Genomic DNA, 7,324 nt, shown 5'->3' with positions numbered 1-7,324 from the left:
CAATAGTCTTTGTTTAACCCCTTAATGCTCAGATGTTTTAAAACTAAACCTTAACTCTTTTATCCAGGCTTCTGAATCTACAAACAAAATCCTTGACTGGAGAAACTCTTTGTATAAGTCACGTGTATGTTTCCCTAGAGCAGCAGTGCTTCCTTGCAAGATAAAAAATGCTCAATATAAACAGTTTAAGCTTGATATTGACCAACCCCAACCCCCACTACACAATGAATGGGAGATGTATATGGGTCTGAAAGGATTAATACTGAGGAGCCCCATAAGCATCATCCATTATGGTAGTGTCATATGGGCATTTGAGCAGAAGAGCTTAGGATCTCAAAACAGTGAGACCTACATCTGGTTCTTCTCTAAGTCTCTATAAGTACGTGTAGCGATTGGAACCTGGTGGATCTCGTTGGCTATGAGGTTCTTGATTGGAGTTGTTAACCTGGGCCAATCAGAAAAGCCTTGGCTGACCAATATAACCAGGAGATTAGAATCTCCTCAGTTGAGGACTGATTCTGAGCTGGTTGGCTACAGCCAGTGTACTGTGCATCAGTAAATATAGTGTGACTTGGTGATGGGATATCAGCCTCTGTGCAGTTATTTCAGTGGTGATGGGAGAAAATAGGATGTGCCTGAAGAACATTCATTTGCAACTGTCATCATGGAGTTGGGCTAAGTTTTTCTGGCAACATGCTTCTGTTTGGCAAGCTTGACTCACTTGACTCTACTGTTGAAGACTGGGTGCAGTATGTGGAAAGAATGCAATATTTTTTCTGGGTGAATGACACTTAGGCTGATGAAAAGCAACAAGTAATCCTTCTGATTGTGTATTTGCTTATAAGGGGCTTAATTTTCCCAGAAGCACCAGGCACTAAAACCTTCCAAGATCTGACTGAGTTGGTTAAGGGCTATTATGACCCCAAACCTCTTCTAATCCTGAGGCACTCAGTTTTATTTGGCTGTTAGAGAACTGGGGGAATTTGTATCAGGATTTTTCACAAAGGTGAGATGACTGGCAGAGGCATGTGATTTTGGGTTAACCCTGGATGAGATGCTGAGACCCTGTTTGTTATGTGGGATTAATGATGTAACCATGCAGCAACAGCTACCAGCTGAAGTCCAACTGGATTTCAAACAGGCGCTGCAGCTGATATTGTCACTAGAAATTGTGGTAAGTGGAGTATGGGAACTATAGGGTATCCCAATAGAAGTGGACACCCTCACCTGCCCAACTGAGCTTGGGGAACACCACATGAGTATAGGCAATCACAGAGCCTCATGCAGGGAGTATCCTGAGTAGGGGGACCCTAGGCCAACCTGCAGCAGAACCCCACAACAAAACCTGAGCCTTGGCCAAGTGGCTAAACAGATCTTCAGAATTTGGGCTGGCAAGCCATTGTAGATGCTGCTGGTGTACGGACTCGAGACAGTAAAGGACTCCTGCAAGGCCTGACAGGAGGAAGAAAACTCATAGGCTGGTACACAGGAGAGTACATACTGGAAAGTTTGCCCTATATGTGGGTTGGAGCAATTAAATTGCTTAGTGACACCCAAATCAGAACCAATTAAAAATTAATGTTTGGTTAACTAGTTACCCAGCTGCCATGGAGGCTGATACTGGCACAGAATCTGTCATAATACAAGATTCACTCTGGACTCCAAACATTAAACTTGTGCAAGACCTCAGCCAGACTGAGAACATACACTGAGGAACCATTGCAACTTAAGGGTACAACTTTGGTTCCAGTTTCCTATGTGAAGCGGTTGGTTAGCAAAGGGCTTGAGCCATTCCTACTGGGTGGAATTGGTTGAGAAAGATTCACCTGGATTTGCTGAACACTTTTAAATTGGAAAATGGATGCCTCAGTGAAATCCTAATGAAATACCTGGGAGTTTTTCAGGAAGGGCTTGGAACTATCAAAGGGGCCAAAGCCACTTCAGGAAGTAATTGTGAGATTTTGCAAAGTCTGCCTTCTGCCATTTACCTTGTGGGCAAGAGTAGAGGCAGAAATCAGGAGGCTGGAGAGTGAAGGAATCATCAAACCAGTGCAGTTTGCAGAATGGGCAGCACTGGTCGTACTGATTGTGAAGCCTGGCAGCTCAGTTCACCTTTTGTAGGGTTTTTAAGCAAATGGTAAACCATTTCTTGCAGCTGGATAAATACCTGATCCCTCACAGAGGACTTGTCTGCAAAGTTGGTGGTGGGAGAAGCTGTCTGTTATGAAGCTGAACATGAGTCAGGCCTACCTGCAATTGCAATTGGATGAGGAGTTCCAGAGGTACACTACAATTGATACCCATAAGGGTTTATATCAATATACAAGGCTGCCATTTGGGGTATGGCCTTCTCCAGCAGAATATGGAGAACAATGTACAAGGGCTACTCCAAGTTGCCATTTATCTGGACAACTTACTGATAACAGGGAAGACCAATAAGAGAACTTGGACATAGAACTTAAACCTTTCTCCCAGTGGGCATATGTCTTAGATGGGAAAAATGTGTGTACCAGGTGCCCAAGTGACCTACTTGGGTTAGAGCTGACAAAACTGGGTTACATCTCTTGGAAGAGAAAGTGAGGGCAATCAAAGGAGCCCCGGTTTTGAAGTCTTTCCTTGGCTTAGTGAATTATTACAGAAAATTCACACCTAACCTGGCCTCCATCTTGGCACCATTACACCTGCTATTGAAAAAGTTCAGCCTTGGAAATAGTTGCACAGCCAAGAAGTGATCTTTAGGGAAGTATAAAAGCAGCTATCATCTAAGGTGTTGGCCCACTAAAGTCTGAAACAAATAGTGCTGACATGCGATGCCTCCCTGTATGGAATTGGGGTCACTTTGGCTCAGCGGTGGCCCAACGGAGAGGAATGCCTATAGTGTATGCTTCCCAGACTTCAGCTAATGCTGAAGGCAAGTATGCCCAGATAGAGAAGGAATGTTTAGCCACCGTATTTGGTGTGAGGAAGTTCCACTGGTACGTTTGGACAGGAATTTGTCATAGTAACAGATCACAAACTCTTGCTAGGGCTACTAAAGGAAGACAAGGTAGTGCTGCCCATAGCTTCTGGTAAAACTCAGCGTTAGGCCCTTTATTTTCAGCGCATACAAGTGAGAGCACCATCCAGGAAGCCAAGTGGCTAATGCGAATGCCTTGAGCTGCCTCCCACTGGCAGAGTCTGTTTTGATTTTGAACTTTCTGGACACCCTTCCAGTCACTGCTGACAATATCCAACGGTGGACACAAAGATTGTCCTAGTGAAACTGAAACAGGTAGTGGGGGAAACAGAACGGCCATTGCAACCAGGATTGAAACCTTTTTGGACCTGGTGAGACCAGAGGACGGCATATTACTGTGAGGAGCAAGGGTGATTGTCCTGAGTAAAGGTCGCTGCCAGATACTGGCTGAATACCACCAGGGGTTTCCAAGATAAACATGCTGGCAAGAAGTCATGTCTGGTGGCCAGGGTTGGGTGATGACATAGCTGCGTTGTTGGGCCGAGTGCCAACAAGGGCAAAAATTGCCACCAGCGGCACCCAGAAATTTGTGGGAATGGCTGGGTATACCCTGGACTCAGTCGCATATCGACTATGCATGTCCTTTCATGAGCTCTGTGTTCCTGGTTGTTGTGGACACCTATTCAAAGTGGTTGAACATGCATAATGTTCGTTCAGCAAATTGAGATGGTGATTGAGAAACTGCAAGCATAGTTCATGATATACAGACCCCTGGAAGTATTGGTTACGGACAATAGGATGTCATTTACCAGCAGGGAATTTGAATATTTCCTAAAGTCTAATGGCTTTTGGCACATAAGGACAGATCCAGACCATCCACTGTCCAATGGTCTAGTGGAAAGTGGTCCAAACGTTGAAGACAGACAGGCTTAAAGAAGCTGCCTACAGTGTCAATTGACGTCATCTGTGTTCCTGTTTTGTGTTCAATTATAGGACCACCCAACACGCAACAAGGATGGCTCCAGCAGAGCCGCTGATGGGGAGAAGACTCCACACCAGTTAAACCTGATATTTCCAGACCCGGAAGGGGGGAAGCGGTGAAACAGGAGCAGGAATGCTAATGCTAGCCACATCTCTCCTTTCAACAAGAAAATTTTAATTCGGGGATTGAGGTTTTATGCTGGAACTGTGGGAATGGCCCTGTATGGGTACCAGACAAGGTCAGGTCCTGTGACTTACAAAGTTTGGGTGGGTGATGGTGTCATGAACAAACACATGATCAGCTGAAAGCTGTTACCTTGTAAATGCAGCAGGAGCAAAACATACCTGGCCGATCAGACTGCAGGTGCTCCTCCTCTGTCTAATGTCAAGGAGACCGTGGTGTCTAAAATGGATGCAGCCTCGATACTGGAAGGAAAGGAGGAAAATTTCCTGAGATATTCCAGACACAAGATATGGGCCACGGTTTGGTATGCACTGCTGCGTCTGAGTCTAAGTCAGAGGACCTGAACCTGGGATGAAACTGTCACAAGAGAAGCTAAAGCACAAGACCAGCCTACATCCCCAGATCTGGGGTGCAAGGATGTAGTGATTGGACCTCATTGACTACTAGGTTCTTGATTGGCCCAGGTTAATAACCCCAATCAGGAGAGCTTTGGCTGACCAATGCACCCAGGAGAAGGGCTCTACTTGCTACTGGTTCTTTAGTCACATGGGTGTCTTTCCTGTGGGTGGGCTAGCAATAAAATTATTTAAACACCTGGTGTTTTTACTGTGTCTTGCACCTATACCCACAAACATGGGTAAAGAAAAATATCTAAGAACTATAACCAGGTGATGAGAATCTCCACAGTTTTTTTAAAAAAAAATAAGCAGGAGATTAGAACTCCAGTTAAGAATGGACTTCGAGCTGCCTAGTCATAGCCAGTGTACAATGATCTAGTAAATAAAGGGTGACTTGGTGATGGGATTCCAGCCTCTGTAGTTGTTCCACGATGTCTATCTGTACATAATGACTATCTTGTCTATCTGTACATAATGACTATCTTGCAATAAACTATCTTGTTAACTTGAAGACACCCTTTTGGTTAGACAGTGGTTTTCCTTTAACACTTTGAACCAAAAGGTTTCCTGCAGTTACATATAATGGTAGCAGCATTCTTCATGAGCCTGAGCACATAGAGCGTAGGCATACCCACAGACCATGAGAGGGTGAGGGCAAGTAAAAAGTTTTTAAAAAAAAATAGTGGTAACAAAGATGGCATGGAGTGTTCTTTAAAATTCTACCTTGGCAATCTCTCTAAATTTATACAGGATTTGTTGAGGCCTCGGAACATGGAAACTGAGGAATATCCCTAAAATTCAACTGAAATACTTGTGCAACATCTAATTGCTCACTGCCTAATTGAAAGGGATGCTGAATGAAGATGGAGGACAGTGGATTTTGCTATCGCTAGGATGGGATAAATAATCCAATATAGCGTCCAACTCTTTTACAGTTTGATCAAAAACCAAACCAGAGTTTACACTGTATTAGTTCTAGCCAGTGTATATAGGCATAAATTGCTTTGCATTTATATTGCTTAAAATTATTATACTGCTATTGCTTGAATGGGAAATGTATGCAGAGCTATAAGGAATGTGTCTAACTCGTAGGTTCATTAGAGAGTTCACATAGACATACAGAGCAGAAAGGGATAATTCTGCCTATTATCATTTTATGTCAATAGTATAAAACAAACTTATCCAACTTAGATTTAATCGTGGTAGTAGGAACTGCAGATGCTGGTGAATCCGAGACAACAAGGTGCAGGGCTGGATGAACACAGCAGGCCAAGCAGCATCATAGGAGCAGAGAGGCTGACGTTTCGGGCCTAGACCCTTCATCAGAAAAGGGGGAGGGGAAGGGGGTTCTGAAATAAATAGGGAGAGAGTGGGAGGCCGATAGAAGATGGATAGGTGGAGAGGAAACAAACAGGTCGAAGAGGCGGGGATGGGGCCAGTAAAGGTGAGTGTAGGTGGGGAGTTAGGGAGGGGATAGGTCAGTTCAGGGAGGACGGACAGGTCAAGGGGGCGGGATGAGGTTGGTCAGTAGGAGATGGAGGTGCGGCTTGAGGAGGGGATAGGTGGGAGGAAGAACGGGTTAGGGAGGCAGGGACGAGCTGGACTGGTTTTGGGATGCGGTAGGGGGAGGGGAGATTTTGAAACTTGTGAAATCCACATTGATACCATTGGGCTGCAGGGTTCCCAAACAGAATATGAGTTGCTGTTCCTGCAATCTTCGGGTGGCATCGGTGTGGCACTGCAGGAGGCCCAGGATGGACATGTCGTCGGAGGAATGGGAGGGGGAGTTGAAATGGTTCGCGACTGGGAGGTGCAGTTGTTTATTGCGAACCGAGCGTAGGTGTTGTGCAAAGCGGTCCCCGAGCCTCCGCTTGGTTTCCCCGATGTAGAGAAAGCCACAGCGGATGCAGTATACCACATTGGCAGATGTGCAGGTGAACATCTGCTTGATGTGGAAAATCTTCTTGGGGCTGGGATGGCGGTGAGGGAGGAGGTATGGGGGCAGGTGTAGCACTTCCTGCTGTTGCAGGGTAAAGTGCCGGGTGTGGTGGAGCTGGAGGGGAGTGTGGAGCGGACAAGGGAGTCACGGAGAGAGTGGTCCCTCCGGAAAGCAGATAAGGGTGGGGAGGGAAAGATGTCTTTGGTGGTGGGGTGAGATTGCAGATGGCGGAAGTGTCGGAGGATGATGTGTTGGATCCGGAGGTTGGTGGGGTGGTACGTGAGGACGAGGGGGATTCTTTTTTGGTTCTTATTGTGTGGACGGGGTGTGAGGGATGAGTTGCGGGAGATGTGGGAGACACAGTTGAGGGCGTTCTCGACCACTGAGTGGGGGGAAGTTACGGTCCTTGAAAAATGAGGGCAACTGAGATGTACGGGAGTGGAATGCCTCATCTTGGGAGCAGATGCGGCGGAGGCGAAGGAATTGGGAATAGGGGATAGCATTTTTGCAGGAAGGTGGGTGGGAGGCGGAGTATTCTAGGTAGCTGTGGGAGTCGGTGGGCTTGAAATGAATACCGGTTTCTCGGTGGTTGCCCGATATGGAGACAGAGAGGTCCAGGAAGGGGAGAGAGGTGTTAGAGATGGTCCAGGTAAACTTAAGGTTGGGGTGGAAGGTAATCATACTGAGATGTACCATATATAGCAAAGGGCATTGCTGGTAGAAATTGATATCAGTATATCTCTCTCTCTATGCAGGAGTCCCCTTGTCGGCGGCACGGTGATCCACTGGTTAAACGGCCACCAGTCATCTCTCTCTAAAGAGAAAGCAAACTTGTGGTCTGATAATACTATGGTGACTTTACCTTT

The sequence above is a fragment of the Rhincodon typus genome, unplaced genomic scaffold, assembly GCF_021869965.1.
Source record: "Rhincodon typus isolate 14 unplaced genomic scaffold, sRhiTyp1.1 hic_rhity00000943, whole genome shotgun sequence".
Classification (NCBI taxonomy): Eukaryota; Metazoa; Chordata; class Chondrichthyes; order Orectolobiformes; family Rhincodontidae; genus Rhincodon; species Rhincodon typus.
Note: the sequence above shows the minus strand (reverse complement) of the source record.